The 17493-nt window shown below is 40.8% G+C and overlaps 1 protein-coding gene across 2 annotated transcripts in view; it reads left to right on the top strand.

Annotated features, from left to right (window-relative positions):
* The window catches only part of cplx2b (complexin 2b), a 70583-nt gene that overhangs the window by 19476 nt on the left and 33614 nt on the right, over nt 1-17493 (top strand). The gene's annotated exons all lie outside the window — the stretch shown is intronic.

The raw sequence follows: 17493 nt of genomic DNA, 5'->3' as shown, positions 1-17493 counted from the left end.
GCACAGGAAACACTGCAGACAAAACCAGAACCACTAGGGATAAACAACAAGAAAAACTAAACTAGGAAATATGAGTCACTCTAGAAACACCATAATGATTAGTCCATAAACACACAGCACCAGCGACCCAGGACCATGACAGTCTGTATCTTCATTTTGGATCTGACTAGTCCTCAGAAGTTTAGCAACATCCCTTTATGGCTTCACTGACTTTCTTAAGGCACTTTCCTCACACTGTCTTTGTGCTCATCGCGTAATATATTTCTACAATTAGTAATAAATTGTGCTTTTGTATGTTGGCGTTCAGTTAAATCCAATAACTAAACTTTTATCAGATTTTTTTAAACCCCTCTTGCACACATTCGTCTCAAGGAAATCTAGACGACAGAATAATAAGACATTTTGCTTCATATCAGCATTTCTGGGTGCTTTGTTTGAGTTTCTTTTTTTTTGGCAACGTGCTCCTTAAACAGTCATCATTTTTCCATCTGGCTGTACTTGATCCCTTGTTCCCTGTCAATACCTAATTATCTGTATATCAGTGTGACTGCCTGTCAGCTGGTTAGGCTGATATTCATTCAACGTATCAGTTTGCTAAGCGACACATCGTCTGATCCGTTTGTCCCTCGACACGTCTGCCTGCTTTTCTGATTATCCCAGTCTACCTGCCTGTCTCTTTGTACCCGGGCAGATGCACTGTGCAGTGACTCTAAATTGATGACTCATTCTAAAACCTGCATGAGTCATCGATGCCTCCCTGGCTCATTACGAGTCTCACACCTGTGATAGATTTCACTTTGTTTCCCATTAGGTGACTCACTGTAAAACCTTTTCACATTTATTGCTTTTTAATGACCACTCAGACATTTAATGGACTTGTAGTGGGATCGGGGTCAGTGTGATGTGACGTCACTTTGACCCCTTTACTTTCTGCTTAAAAATGCAAACTCATAGTTTTGATTATCTAACAGCAGTTCTATTATGCTTTTCCTCATTTGCTTTAATATACTGTTGCAGTTATGCTAAACAGCCAAGGTTTTCAATAATGCAAGTAATCCTTGTGCTAAACACACAAACTTCTGGCTGACCTTCATAATTTAGGTTCAGATACTTTTTCCATATTAAAAAAATAAATAAATAAAAATAAATAAATAAAAATATCTATCTATCTATCTATCTGTATATATATGTATATATATATATATATATATATATATATATATGTATATATATATATATATGTATATATATATATATATATATATATATATATATATGTAGATAGATATGTATATATGTATACATATATATATATATATACATATATGTATGTGTGTAAATTCCCCACTCGCCCCTGTGGGTGGTCAATCCTTCAAGCTCGGGTCCTCTACCAGAGGCCTGGGAGCTTGAGGGTCCTGCGCAATATCTTAGCTGTTCCTAGGACTGCGCTCTTTTGGACAGAGATCTCCGCTGTTGTTCCCGGGATCTGCTGGAGCCACTCGCCTAGCTTGGGAGTCACTGCACCTAGTGCTCCGATTACCACTGGGACCACCGTCACCTTCACCCTCCACATCTTCTCGAGCTCTTCTCTGAGCCCTTGGTCAATCCTTCAAGCTCGGGTCCTCTACCAGAGGCCTGGGAGCTTGAGGGTCCTGCGCAATATCTAAGCTGTTCCTAGGACTGCGCTCTTTTGGACAGAGATCTCCGCTGTTGTTCCCGGGATCTGCTGGAGCCACTCGCCTAGCTTGGGAGTCACTGCACCTAGTGCTCCGATTACCACTGGGACCACCGTCACCTTCACCCTCCACATCTTCTCGAGCTCTTCTCTGAGCCCTTGGTATTTCTCGAGCTTCTCGTGTTCCTTCTTCCTGATGTTGATGTCATTCGGAACCGCTACATCGATCACTACGGCCGTCTTCTCATGTTTGTCTACCACCAGTATGTCCGGTTGGTTAGCCACCACCATTTTGTCCGTCTGTATCTGGAAGTCCCACAGGATCTTAGCTCGGTCATTCTCCATCACCCTTGGGGGCATCTCCCATTTTTATACTCGGCACAGATGTTCCTTTATAATATGCCAGCCACTTGGTTATGGCGTTCCATGTATGCCTTGCCTGCTAGCATCTTGCACCCTGCTGTTATGTGCTGGATTGTCTCTGGGGCATCTTTACACAGCCAGCACCTTGGGTCTTGCCTGGTGTGATAGATCCCAGCCTCAATGGATCTTTTGCTTAGTGCTTGTTCCTGTGCTGCCATGATTAGTGCTTCCGTGCTGTCTTTCAGTCCAGCTTTGTCCAGCCACTAGTAGGATTTCTGGGTATCAGCCACCTTCTCTATCTGCCGGTGGTACATACCGTGCAGGGGCCTGTCCTTCCATGATGGTTCCTCGCCTTCCTCCACTTTCTTGGGTTTCTGCTGCCTGAGGTATTCACTGAGCACGCTGTCAGTTGGGGCCATCTTCATGATGTATTCGTGGATGTTCCTTGTCTCATCCTGGATTTTGGTGCTGACACTCACCAGTCCCCGGCCCCCTTCCTTCCGCTTAGCGTACAGCCTCAGGGCGCTGGACTTGGGGTGAAACCCTACATGCTTTCTTCTCTTGATGTCAGTGGCTTCTATCTCCTTTGGCCAGCCTATTGCCCCAGCAGGGTACCTGATCACAGGCAGGGCGTACGTGTTGATAGCCCGGATCTTGTTCTTACCGTTCAGCTGACTTCTCAGGACTTGCCTGACCCTCTGCAGGGTGGTTGCAGCTTTCCTAGTGGCCTCTTCATGGTTCCCATTCGCCTGCGGGATCCCCAGGTACTTGTAACTGTCCTCTATGTCTGCAATGTTGCCTTCTGGTAGTTTGAGCCCCTCAGTTCTGACTACCTTCCCTCTCTTTGTTACCATCCGACTACACTTCTCCAGCCCGAACGACACTTCGATGTCATTGCTGTATATCCTGGTGGTGTGGATCAGTGAATTGATGTCTCGTTCACTCTTGGCATACAGCTTGATGTCATCCATGTACAGGAGGTGGCTGACAACTGCTCCATTCTGTAGTCGGTATCCGTAGCCAGTCTTGTCAATTATCTCACTGAGGGGGTTAAGGCCTATGCAGAACAGCAGTGGGGACAGAGCATCTCCTTGGTAGATCCCGCACTTGATGGTGACTTGTGCTATGGGCTTGAGGTTGGCCTCCACAACTCAATGGGGATGTGGGTATAAATATATATATATATATATATATATATATATATAGGGATATATATATATGGGGATATCTATCTATCTATCTATCTATTAGGGGTGCAACGATACACAAAATTCACGGTTCGGTTCGGTTCAATACTTTGGTGTCACGGTTCGATATTTTTTCGATAAAAAAAAAAATGTTCATGCCTTTTTAATTTGTCATTTATTAAATTTTCTCGGCACATTCTGCACCACATCTCTATGCGTTCATCATTTGTTTGAAGCCAGCTCACCTCCTGCAACCACTTTTCCGAGAATACGCGCTTCTTTTGTGGTTCGGACTCCTTCTGACATTTCTTTGGAGGTGGAGGAACACCAAAGTAATTGCTTAAAGGAGCTTCTTCGACATCTTTAAGAGTTCTAAACAAATGTCTGTCCTCCTCCTGAAAATCTTATGTACGCAAACACGCGTTGCAACTTCTTATCTTGTGCGTGTTTTTTATTTTGACAGCGAATGTGCACCTGCGGACCACTTATGTGCAGCCCTGGTTATTTATCTCGTCATATTGCAGCCACAGAAATTCTTTTGTCCATGAAACCATAAAGCTGCACTTTCTTTTTGCCTTATAGTCTGATTTGTCATAACTTTTCCGTTTTGTGGTAAGCTTTTCTTTGGCTGTCACTTCTTCACCCTGACCTGTCTTATTTGGCTCAGCAGAACTAAAATATATATCCTGCTGCTTTTACACACACACTCACATAACGCTCAGCGATTCTCTGCGATCAACCTCTCACATGTTTAAGCTGCGGGAGATTTCACTTGTCATGTTTGCATAGTAAGCTAACGATTGATAAGACGATGTCAGAGGAATTGGTGCGCAAATTATCATCACTCACCAATCAGTGCTGTCGCTCTCTATACACAGTTCACGCGATTGCAAAGTGACAGCAAAAAACAAGCGCAAATTCAAACGCGATTTCAATATGTCACATATTGACAGTGGTTCACCGATGCCAATGACATAATTACCCAGCTACATTTCCGAAAGAATGCAAAAGCATTGACATATATTTTTCCTTCCTACGATAGGCCGACGGGCAGGGCAGAGATAGATTTTGGTAGCCCGACTGGAAAAATCGCTACCCCCGGGACCTCGGGCTAGCGATTTTGCGAGCCCTGTATCTGATTGAGGAATCACTCATCTTTGGAAAAGAGTTTATTACAGAGAAATGGCTCTTTCCAAAATAAAAGCTATACTGTACGCTTCTTCTGGGCTATATTCTCAGCAACATATTAAACATATCAGGTCCCCATAAGGAGAATCATGTGCTAACGGTCTGTCTAAATGACTCGGGTAAAGTTTGCAGCATGCGTGCTTGTTGTTTTTGTCTGCTTCCACTTGTCTTTGCACTAGGATGATGTCGGAGTAAATGTGCAGTCATATTCGTTGTGTTCCCACTAGTGCTGTCAGCGTTAATCTGAAATGACGTTAACGCCACAACACGGCAAATCTCCGTTAACGAGCTACCGCAGATAGGCTGGACAGCCAACACGAGCTAACTGCGCTAACACACTAGTTCCCACCCATGTAATTGAGCATTGCGTGGCACATCCAACATACTGTTTTACTTTAGTCCATGATGCGCTTACCTTCAGGGTCATACTTCACATGAAAACCAAAATAGTTCCAAACACCAGATCTGAATGAGGGTGGGGGAGGTTCAATTTGCCATGTTGCAACGAGCTTAGCTTCTGTCTTGCTAGCTTGCCCTGCGCTCAGTAAATCTGTGTTCGACTACTCCGCCTAGGCTGCACTGTCGAGCTCAGATACACTGAGCGCTCAACACAGACAGCACCGTCAGAAGGAAAGTTGATAAAATAAATTAAAAATTTTGTATTGTTCGATACATATGCGTACCGAACCGAAAGCACTGTAACGAACGGTTCAATATCGATACGAGTATCGTTGCACCCCCACTATCTATCTATCTATCTATCTATCTATCTATCTATATATATATATATATTGTTCCTACTTTGGGCTCATTATGATGTAAAGAGTGAATATCCTTATAAAGAGTGAATATCCATCACAGGCTGCGAGCACACAAGCCCCAACAGCCAGCTGTTCAAGCCTTCTGTTTATGAGGGGCAGCCAGTCAGTATGGCACCACAGCTCAGTGTAAGATAAATAAGGATTGTTGTGACCCATGTGAAGCCACACTTACAGTGTAGAAGAATCCAAATATGAAACTGGAAATGAGCACTTCTCCTCTATACATATTAGAATCGAATGAAATGACATTCACATGTCAGGGCTGTGGTGGACGGTGGAGCTGTCACATAAATGTTATGTAGCCCTGCATGCATCAGCTAATCACATTCGTCCGGGTGTTGTCTGAGGCCCACAAGTGGCAGCAGATGCAGTTTGCTTCTTAAACTTAGCCTGCATGTCTTCCTTCCTTTAACGCTTATCTACTGGCTGATGCAAATTGCCTCTGTTGCCCTGGCAACGACCCTTTGGCACCTGTTGCCGTGGTTCACCGTGTCAGCGTTTGCCAATGGGCGACAGTTCTGGCTGACTTGGGAGAAAAAGCAGCACCAGGAGGGAGGGTGAAGAGACGGAGCGCTCTCAGTGCATGTTACTGCTTCACTCTGACGTGGTGTCTTCACCTTGATGTCTTCTTTGCTGCTGTGGTGGAGTCAAAGGCTGAAAATCCTCTGGATGACTTTCTTTTATTATTATCCATTTTAATCTGTAAGACTGGGTCTTAAAGGGAAAAAAATGTTGACTGTGTGTATAGGTGTTGAATTCAATTGTATTTTTTAAAAAAACTACATTATTTGACTCAGTGCATGTCTTCTCCTGTGTTTTTGCATGTATTGTATTATCAAATGACAGAAATGGACGAACATGAGAATGTGCATGGTATGATTGCAATCTGCTCCACACACAGAAGAAACCTTCAAAACCAATGACTTACAGGAAAACTAAATCCTGCAGAGAGGTCGGGACTTGTCAGAAAGGTTGAGCTTTATATGAAACCGAATCAGCTGGGTTGTGTGGCTGACTTGAAGTAGTATGAATGGTAGAAGACAAGTTCAGAATTCAGATTTTTAATGTAGTTTAAAATGAGTGGGACATGACTAGAATTAAAATGGTCCAATGAACTGAAAATAAATTTTCATGTAAAAATGACAAATTTTCTTTCTAATTCACAAATTCCTATTTTTTCTTTTCTCTTACAAAACTGGCTCAATAAAGAAACGGCAGGGAAAAGTAATTTTTCAACTCATTATTTTTGTTTTTTCTCAGAACCACATCAGTTTTAGGGTTTCTCCGTCTCTTTGGTCTCCGCACTTAGACCTCGGCTTCACAGAGCCCCTCATCTCACCCCTCAGAAAACACACCGATTTATTGTTCAATCAGCCATGTAATGAATCACTGTCTGCAATCCCAACCTAATTAACTGCACTCACTGCATCTCTCAGTTAAATAACTTGTGCCCGGTCCACACTGTGTCCACGCCAAAGCAAAGCCATTTTGCTCAATTCCAGCTGACCGCCTTCAGTATATTCAGACCAAAGTCCTGCTGAAACGGTATGCTGGGTTTTTCAGTTGCACGTTTCATTGGCCTCTCTTTGTGTTTTGCACAGGAAGTCTTCATGTATGCGGGCATTAGCCTGCTCTGGCGAGCTGCCGCTGCTCTGAGGCCTCTAAAGTCGTGTTTAACACACAGCTGTCACTGTGCTTATCATGGTGCTTTTCACATTACAAGTCTATAACAGGAAATGGGACAAAACGTGGCCCCGCTACACTGTTCAGCACAATGTTGGCAGCATGACTGTAGTGTCTCGTTTCACCGTACAAGGCCTAGAACAGAAATAGGTCATGAATTAGAATTAGATCTCTGTATATGGACTGGACAATGGAGTGGATGCATATGGAGAACACTGGAGACACTCTTGTTGTTTTTATTGATACATAATCGAGAAGATTTGAAAAACTTTTTCAAGTTTTAAAACAGTTTCAGGATGCTCTAATTGCGCCTCCCGTCCACAGCAGCTCTTAAATGATCTGATTAATCTCTGCACCTGCGAGAAAAACAAAAAAATGAACATGCAGGTGTTTGTGTTGAGATGCCATGAGTTGTCCCAGATGGAGTATCTGCTTTCATCAATTATGAACCAACTCAACGTGATGCTCTACAGTTGAGGCTGGTGTAGACTTCACCTCCAGTCATGATGAGAAGTGTGCCAGTTAATATCTGGACAAACTGAAGCCACTTGTACGCACTGCTATCCATTTCACCATCTTTCTAAACTCTGCTGCTGTAGTTTTCTCTCCATGAATGATTTATTTGGGGTCAAATCTCCTGCATCTCACTGTACTGTGGTCTCTGTGGACTTTTAGCGTTCTTCCTTCTGATGGCTTTTAGATATATGCAGCACATCTGGGCGTGAAAAGAAAAACAACGATTACACACAAAGAGAGTTTCTTTGTGATGTTGTTGTCACTGCCAACATCTCTGGACGGCTCTGTCTGTCCATTTGTGGTCAGAATCCTCCAGGGCTAATGAAGTCTGATAGAGAAAGACCACCAATATTATACCATATTTGGGGTCTAAAGGTAATAGTGGAAGGTTCTGACATGTAAAAGGAAGATATATTCCAGGTTAAGCTGTTGGTAGGTCAGCTGTGTTACCTCGTTCTTGTTGAGCATTGGTGTTTCTAATAGGTGCAAATAAATTGTATGAAGCCAGCCTCGATGTCTGTCTCAACGCTTTAATCACTGATTTTAATTGAAATGCATAAAGTATCGTTCTAGACTTCAGTTTATAACTATGTTGCAGTTGACCAGTATTGGCACGCATGCACATTTAGACAAAATGCTTCAGTGTTGGATTCAATACAGTTTCCCAAGACTTCCTGCTGTGTGCAGTAAGCTCTGCAATTATCTGATATACACTCTAAAAACAATGCGACTGTATGTGGGGCCTCTGTCAGACCGCAGCCTTTGCTCTTTGTGTTTTTAAGCTCTGTGTTTAATGCTAATCATCCGCTGGAAGAGCTAACAGGGCGTAACTTGATTACACCCCTCCCACACAAAGCAAAATGTATTAATCAATAAGGCCGCTGTCAGTAAATCACAAATGATCTTGATTTCAGGTTAATTTTTTATCCCAAATTGCTAAATAACAAATATCAGCAACAAAATATTTGAAGATGATGCCGCAAAGAAAATGTGATTTCACAGGAAAAACTGGAAAACAATAAAAATATAGCTGAAATCCTCCTGACAGTAAAGTAAATGTAAATGTGCGGTATTTTTTTAATTTCCTTTTTCCAGCACAGCTCTCCCTCTCTCAGCAACATTCATCACTCGAGCAGTTGGCAGGCGTAACAAACCTCCCACCCACACAGCATCGCCACCCACCCTCCCAGCATGCTGCCGGCCACTTACCACAGCCCTCTTAACCCCAATGGAGTGAAACGGGAGGGAGGAGGATAGAGTGAACGTTCTGACAGGAAAAATAGCTGAAGGAAGAAACAAACAGCATTTATATTCAGCAGTAATCTGTCACACGTTTATACCAACGAACGCATCTCATTATCTCTTACATTCTGGTCATATACTCGTTTGGAATCCAACATGAGAAAACAGCCATGGCTGGCTTTATTTCCTGCATTTCTAACAGGGTTTCATAACCAATGGAGAGGAGTTTTGTTCTTTGACAGAACATTTTGTGTGCATGGGTAATCAGTGGAGGATGGTGTGTAAAAGTTGAAATAAATGGAACAAGAAAGAAAATGAAACCCAAAAAAGGAAAAGAGTCATTTCAACTCTGAGAGATGTGAAAGATGTGGAGCAGTTTGCCAAATATAGACTTTGACAAACTTCAGATGTCTAAATTTATCTGTTACCTAACTATTTGAAGTAGGACACGTTTTCTTTGCACTGTGTGTAAGTTAAGGCTCAAACAGCCACATCAACATCAATCAGTCAATCAATACTTTATTTATATAGCACATTTAAAGACCAAAATTAATTACATATCGGTGCAATAGTAGAGTACAAATACATTTCCAGACAAAACAAAGCACTAATTAACCCGGGAGTACTATGTTAAAAGAAATATTTCACTCCTAGCATAAAAGTTAGGTAAAATCAACACAGAAATATCAACTGGAAAAACCCAGTAACACAATATGTTAAAATTACATACAAATGCAATAAAAGTACAAAGTGTACATCTGATAAATCACTAACTAATCGAAAATGCAAGATCAAATAAATAAGTTTTCAGTTGTGTTTTAAAGATTGAATAGATTCTGAACCGCGAATATCAGCTGGAAGACTGTTCCAGAGGTTAAGTGCAGCAATGGCAAAGGCACGATCACCTCTGGTTTTCAGCTGGGACCTAGGTTGCACCAAGAGCGTTTGACTAGATGATTGAAGTGCTCTCCTAGGAGTATACAGGCTGAGAAGTTAAGTTAAATAGCACGGCGCAATATTATTTACGATTTCAAATGTAAGCAATAAAATCTTAAAATCAATCCGATATTTGATGGGCAGCCAATGTAGGTGAGCAAGGTTTGGAGTAATAGAATAAAACCTTCTAGTAAAAAGGCGTTAAAAGGCGTGCTGCTGTATTTTGGACAAGTTGTAGTTTATGAAGAAGGGCAGATTGGAGGCCCAGGTAAAGGGAGTTGCCCTAGTCTAATCTTGAAGTAACAAAGGTTACTTCAGTTTTTCAAGTTTTTCAAGATCCATTCGCAGTATGTAATGCTTAGCCTTAGAGATTTGTCGTAGTTGGTAAAAGCTAGACTGTACTACAGAGGACACTTGTTTATCAAGTTTAAAGGAGCTGTCCAAAAGAACACCTAAGTTACGTACTGTATCAGAGTACATCAACGCAAATATCCTTCTTCCTTTGAGGAATGAGAAAATAAAAATGGTTCAGTAAACCCGATCGGCATCCAAGCATCAGATTGACGCAAATCAGAACGCTTTGATCAGAGCTAAAGCTGCAGGTCTGCTTTTAGATTTTTAAAAATGTATTTTGAAGTATTCTTGGTCAAAAGATGAATCCTGCTCACTTTGGAGGCCTTCTTGACTTTTGATTTTCATGTACCAACCAGAAGGTGTGGACACTGACTCCATTGGACACCTTGCTGTGCAGAAAACACAGTTCTTTATCTGTGGACGTGTTTCCGTGCATCTTTGGAGAAGATGCACCTTTAACCTAGATCTGTCCTGCACAGCGGAGCAGACAGTCAAACCACTTATCTGTCCATGCATAATGAAGCATCCTCCCCTCTCAGGACATCTGTCCCGTACAAACAGCGGCAGAGGAACACGCACCTCATTTTGGTGCATCATCGTCATCATTCTTCTCCTTGTTTTTGGACACATTCATCTCAGGAAGTGTACGGTTACTGGGTGAAAGAAAGATTTGCAGCTATTTTCTGTTCTCGTGCAGCTCAACCTCAGCCTTTTTTCTCCTGTGTACAAATGGTTTTTGTTTTTTTTTCCTTGCTGCAAGGTTTTTGTTGTGTGAATTTTTTCCTACTGCTTTCAGTGTGCGGTGAACACGTTTCACAGCTTTAGAGTCTTCTCAGGGGAAACCTCTAAACTGTTTAAAACCTTCAGTTATGGAGAGATGGTAAAATAGCCGGATTGTTACAAATCATTTCAAGGCAAAACTTTGTGTTTTTGCTGTATGAATTAGCAACACACATCAAATAATAGTTAACATGTTCACAGCTGTAACATTTTGTTATAGCAACCTTATAAATAAAAACATGAATGAAACTGGTGCAGTTCAGACTGCACATACTGTCTTTACTCGTTAACATAAATGAGTACTTTCAGTACTTGTTCAGTCGTGACACATGAGAATTTATTATTGTAGTAATATTCAAGCATCAAGCGGCAGTGATCTGTGCACCGCTCAGAGTCAGTGCTGAGGAGCATGGGAACAGATGTTTGGCTCTGGGGGGGTTTAACATGCTGACCAGGACAGTGGCGTTTGCAGCTGTTAGCAGGTGACTCGTGTCTGCATCTTGAATTAGCACCTGTGGGGGCATCAAACTGTTAGCACTCTCTGAATCGAGTCAACAGACTGAAAGAAAGAGGGTGTACATGTTTACTGTGCATTATGTGGTGCAACATTAAGTTTAATCATTGTAATTGCATGTATAAATGTTTAGATCATGTGCTGCATTTTCTCCTGTATCCACTACAGCAGGATGGGGAGAAAAGTGCTCACTGTTTAGGATTCTACATGATCATTATTGTCAAAGTTTGTTTTAAAATGATATTATTTTAATAATATCAGAACTAACACGTACCTGTGGTTGTGATCTGATGATTTTAGGCCGTGGCCATGATGTCCTCTGCTGTCAGTGGCCAATATTTTGGGATTTCTGTTGCATCAAAGGTAGTGCAAGTAAATAATCTAAGTTATAGCTCTCCACACAGACTGTTTACCTGAATGCAACCAGAACACTCTCAAGTCTGATTGGTCAGGACTACCTCAGCTACAAAGGCCAGTCACTACGTTTTTGTTACCAAGAATTGTCCTTTGCCTACATATTCAACATTCGACATCAACTTGTTTTTTTCTTTTTTAATGCCCTGTTTTTCGTGATGAAGCATTTCATCACAAAAAAAAAAAAACATATGAACATATGAAACCTTGTCTTAAAGGTTTTGCACAGTCTGTACTGTTGTATCATATACTTCATATACCTTTGTCATTTCATTTAGTCTACTTTCTTCTCTTCTTTCCCATCTAGTCTTCTGCCCTACGTATATTTTCTGGCAAGTCATGTTCTTCTTCCCATCCTCCCTTGCTACCTCCTCCTCTTTCCAGTCCCTCCCTCTGTCCTCATTTCTTTTCATTCTATTCATTTGTCTCTTGCTTCACACACACAACGGGAAGACAAATGGACAAATGCCACGATGGTAATATATAGCCCACTTCCTCCCCCTATAGCCTCCAGTACCGGAGGGGAGGAGGCATATCAACCTATATCAAGAAAAGCAGCCAGAATCACCTGAGGTATGTGTTATATCATGGGCTCCATTGTATGCATCACTACTAGGATTTCAAGCAAAAGCAAATTCTGCTGTCTTATACTTTGACCCTTCCCTGGATTCACTGTGCTTGTTCTTCCTCTGTAGAGCCACCTTTAGCAGCAATAACCTGAAATCATCCCTTTGTACATGACTTCATCAGTCTCTGATGAAGTCATGCACAACTTTGGCCCACTCTTCTTTGCAATGTTGCTATAGTTCATTAAGGTTAGCAAGTGTTTAAGGTCCATTTCAGTCAGGCTGAGGTCTGCACCATCACTTTAATTCAGATTACGTCTGTCTTGTGTTTTATTATCATATTTTTATTACTTATACTATCCCGTCATAAAAAAAAGATTATTTAAACAGCCATTAATTTCAGTATTAATATATCCACTTCTTCTCCTTTATAAGCCTTTTATTATGTAAATCCACAGTTAAATTAATTTATATTTCTATGTACAACAAAAAGAAATCCTAAAAATAGTGAATTGATTATGTAAAGTAATGATTTTTCAAACGAGTGATCAGGTTTTGGAGAACTTTCAGACATCCGCTGAGTGGATCGACAGATCGAGAAACGACTGAATGATGTTCTGGATTGATGGAAACAGTAAAATATCAGGAGATGATTAAATGTCAGCACGTGAATAGTGTTTCTGTCTGTCAGAGGTGAACGTGTCAGCAGCATCTGAGGGTCTTTTGTTTTTTGGGGTCTTTTGTCTTCAGGCTGAATGAGTTCACTCTGAAAATGTCACCAGCTGTTTGGTTGCACTTCATCACCAGCTGCCTTTTCTCTCAGTCTTTTTGTTCACTCAGTGTTTGTTTATCTATTGTGTTAAGCTTTGTAGTTTCATGCTAATTGCACTTTGTTGTGGAGTTGTTCACTCATCTGCTGGAAAACACCTCAGAGGTTATTTATTTGGCAGTTGGCTGGAGTTTTTTCCTGCTTAGTTCCACTTAGTCATTTTCAAACCTACCAAGATGCAAATGCAGATGTGCATGGTCCAAATGTCCAAGTCTATATATAAACGATCCTTTCACAGGCATCTGTGAGGCATCCTGCATCTGTAATGAAGTTTGATGTTGGATGTGTTGATGCTCCAAAGATGTGTTTACATTTGCTTTGCTTGAGCTTGATTAATACAGCTGGCAATAGCTGTGGTCAAGGTCATTTTCAGACCGTGTCAGGAGTTTAAGATGAGTGTCTTGTCGTGTGCCTGCTGCTATCATCTGCACCAACTAGCCAACCAGCACGACTGCAGCATGAAATGGACACTTGTTAACGAGAAGAAAATCAAACCGAAAAGGAGGAAAGTGTAGTTTGTAGAAGCTGCCTGCTGAGTTTAGTCAAATGTTCACCAAGGGAACCTCATTTAGAGCTGTTAATTTAATAAAAACCTTAAAAATGTCAGACAAGTACCTTTCAAATGATCCCCACTGATTTTCTGACCACAAGGAGTCAGATGCCAGGGAATGGTTTCATTATTGTGACACTGCTAAATCTTAACTTTAGCTTTTTTAAGGTAACCATGCAGGATTAAAAAGTAGACCAAAGTCAGAAGTTGTATTTATTCTAGGCCGATCCTTTAACTAAAATGAGCAGGTTAACATGACACACACATTACCTGAGCATGGTTAAAAAGCAGCTTTTAATTGTAATGTTTTTATTTTGGTGTGGATGAGGCACCTGTCTTATATTTGACTGCCTGCAAAGCGCCTCGAAGATCAAATGACAGAACTAAGCTACAGGTTTAGTGCTCACTGAAGACGCAGCATTTGACTTGCTCGCTCTCCTTTTTTTAAAAGCCATGATTATATAAGCTTAGCACCCACACATGTATTTTATTTGTTTCTTATCTATCTTCTTATTTATTGTATCCAGGCTTTTAAATGTGATTTATTAATAAAGTGGAGCTGAATTGAGATGAGACTAAAAATATGTTATTTTAGTTCAGTTTAGAAACATTTATTTACTCATGTCTGCAGACTTTAAAGAAAATCTGAACCTATATGCATAAATTTAACACTATGTTTAAAACCCAAATGTGTACTGTTAGAGCTTGGTATAATCCCAAGGCCTTCATCAATATTAGCATCAGCAACATAAAGGCTGTCTTAATGTTTGAAAATGAATTGAACTGCAATAATAGTATTATTATATTATAAGTCATCACTGCTCAAAATCACATTTATCATATTTATGAGTGCAATTCCTTATAATCATTCCCTGAAATTTTAAGTAAATACCATCGACAATTTCCTGGAATATTACAAACAATTTTATATTATTTAAAAATATTTTTTTATGGAGGAAAAACAAAGAACTGAGCTTCAGCTTAAACAGCGCTGGGTAAATTTCCAAATTAGGCAGGAAATGAAAAAGTGGAGGAAATATAAAGTAAGCTTGATAAAACAGAGAGGCAGAGGGTGAGAGAGACTAACAGCAGGGGGAAAATGTAGTAGGCAGAGTGAGACAAAGACACAGAGACACAAACAGACGGAGAGACGACTAGAACAAAGAGAGTGTGAAAATACAGTCGTCCTCTCTCCGTGGGGTTGCCAGCGTGGAGTGGCTATCAAAGTTTAAACCTGCAGAAACAAAGTCGAACCTCTTTGACATCAGGTGGATTCAGCATTTACTCACCAGGAAAAAAATCAGAGCACAGGATGTTAATGGCGTGGCGTCCTTTGGTGCTAGGCACAAACTGCTGAGGCTGAAGGGGTCCGTCTCAGTCTGCACTGCTGACAACATTCACCAAGTTCATTGACATATATCCAATTCAATTCAGTTTTATTTGTACAAATCACAACAAGAGTCGCCTCAAGGCACTTTATATTGTAAGGTAGACCCTAGAGTAATAAATACAGAGAAAACACAACAATCATACGACCCCCTATGAGGAAGCACTTTGGCAACAGTGGGAAGGAAAAACTCCCTTGTAAGAGGAAGTACCAGGCTCAGGGAGGAGCGGCCATCTGCTGCGACCGGTTGGGGTGAGAGAAGGAAGGCAGGATAAAAGATATGCTGTGGAAGAGAGCCAGAGATTAAAAACAAGTATGATTCAGTGCAGAGAGGTCTCTTAGTACATCATGAATTCAATTCAATTCAATTCAATTTTATTTATATAGCGCCAAATCACAACAAATGTCGCCTCAAGGCGCTTCATAGATACAGAGAAAAGCCCAACAATCATATGACCCCCTATGAGCAAGCACTTTGGCGACAGTGGGAAGGAAAAACTCCCTTTTAACAGGAAGAAACCTCCGGCAGAACCAGGCTCAGGGAGGGGCGGCCATCTGCTGCGACCGGTTGGGGTGAGAAATGAGTGAAGAAGAAACACCCAGTGCATCATGGGAATCCCCCAGCAGCCTACACCTATAGCAGCATAACTAGGGGAGGATTCAGGGTCATCTGATCCAGCCCTAACTATATGCTTTAGCAAAAAGGAAAGTTTGAAGCCTAATCTTAAAAGTAGAGATAGTGTCTGTCTCCTGAATCCAAAATGGAAGCTGTTTCTATAAAAGAGGGGCCTGAAAACTGAAGGCTCCCATTCTACTTCTAAATACTCTAGGGAACTCATGACTTCAGTCCAGTAGCACCTGATCCCGCTCCCGGATCCATCCGATTGGTGAATCACTTACAGGTTCCACAGTACAGGATTAAAACAGTGGACATTATGGTTTTGCTCATTCAGGCCTAATGATGTGGAACAAACTTCTATTCAATATTATATGAGCTTCATAATATTTAGTATAATAATCTAATCTAATCTAATAAATAAGTTAATATAATAATAATCTATACTTGTACTGTATAGGTGGACTAGATAGCCATCTTTATCACTGCCTTTTGTTTTTCCCTTTCATCTTACATATGTAGAAAAAATAGAGGTGCTACTTAAATCAGTTTTAGAAAGGCGCCACAGTTTCCTCAGTGATACTATTATTGTTTCCTCATGTGGACAAAGGAGCGTTGTCCTTCAGTATCAACTGCTTTAGCCATCATTGCAGAATAAACACTGAGCGTCCGGGAACCTAACAGCTACCTCACTAATTGTTAAAAAAAAAAAACCTGCCATGATAACCATCCATTCTCTGAACAGAAAGTACTGTGTGCATTTTCCTCTGTGGCCCTCTGTTGTAACCTTTTGTCCTCAGTTGGTTCTCAGTCAATAAAACTTGGAACCTGCCTGCTCTGTTTCCTGTACATAAACTTGTTAATCCTGGAACTTCCTGACTGAAGGTAACATTCCTCACTGTTGCATCCAAATTACCCGATAATGTTTTGTTTCACAGTGTTAATTAATGTAAAATGTAAAACATTTTAATCTTAAATGTTGAGTTTTAGTTTTCTGTGATATTAGTGGCAAGTATGAACAGAAAGATCCAGAATTTAATTTAGCAACCATCCGTAACTAAAATGTGGATCTGTCATTCTCAAGACAGGCTTGCATTAAATATTAACAAAAAAGGAATAGTGTCATATTTAATCCATCATATCAGTTCTTCATAAAGCTAGTGCTAAAATTAACCCTATTAACTATTATTAAAATGTAAAATATGCAAGTTAAAATTAGCCCTGTCTCTGTGACGCGGTCTTTCTGAAGCTCCTTTACCACAGTGGGTCAGTGACTCGAGAAGAATAATGAGAAGAATAATCAAATGCAGTCCTGTAGACCTCCTTTGCCTTCTAGCCTCTGTTGAGGAAATCATTTTTCACTGCAGACTTACATGAATAAATAATGTCTGGAGTGCTAAAGTTTCTGCCCGGCAAATCTGAGAGAGTGGAACAGTGTTAGCAGTTCATAATTAATTCATTTACTGGCGTCTGTGCCATTTATTTTCTGTCTTTGGTGACTTTTGTATCATCAATGTATTATTTGTAGAGCGGGCAGCAGCGTTTTACTCTGATAAACAAAGTGAAACATATTTGCAGTCTGTGCATGGAGAGACTCAAAATATGAGCCTGAGTGCAGAATCTATGAAGGAACAAATAATCGTGTTAGGTTCAGGGGTGATCGGACTTTGGTGTTTATTTGGTCTCAGGACTAAAGATATAAGATTCAGATTTGATGAAACTCATCCTACTTCATAATGCAACACAGGCCTGAAACAGTGGGATTGCAGAAACAATGGTTTCAGCTGGAGGCCTACAGCATGGTTATGCAGAAGTTGTTTTTACACATCATTGCTGGAATTTTCAGCTCAGTTGTATTTATATAGCTCCGAA

The sequence above is a fragment of the Neolamprologus multifasciatus genome, chromosome 2 (genome assembly GCF_963576455.1).
Source record: "Neolamprologus multifasciatus chromosome 2, fNeoMul1.2, whole genome shotgun sequence".
Classification (NCBI taxonomy): domain Eukaryota; kingdom Metazoa; phylum Chordata; class Actinopteri; order Cichliformes; family Cichlidae; genus Neolamprologus; species Neolamprologus multifasciatus.
The sequence above is the reverse complement of the archived record's forward strand: the minus strand, read 5'-3'. Positions and strand labels throughout refer to the sequence as shown.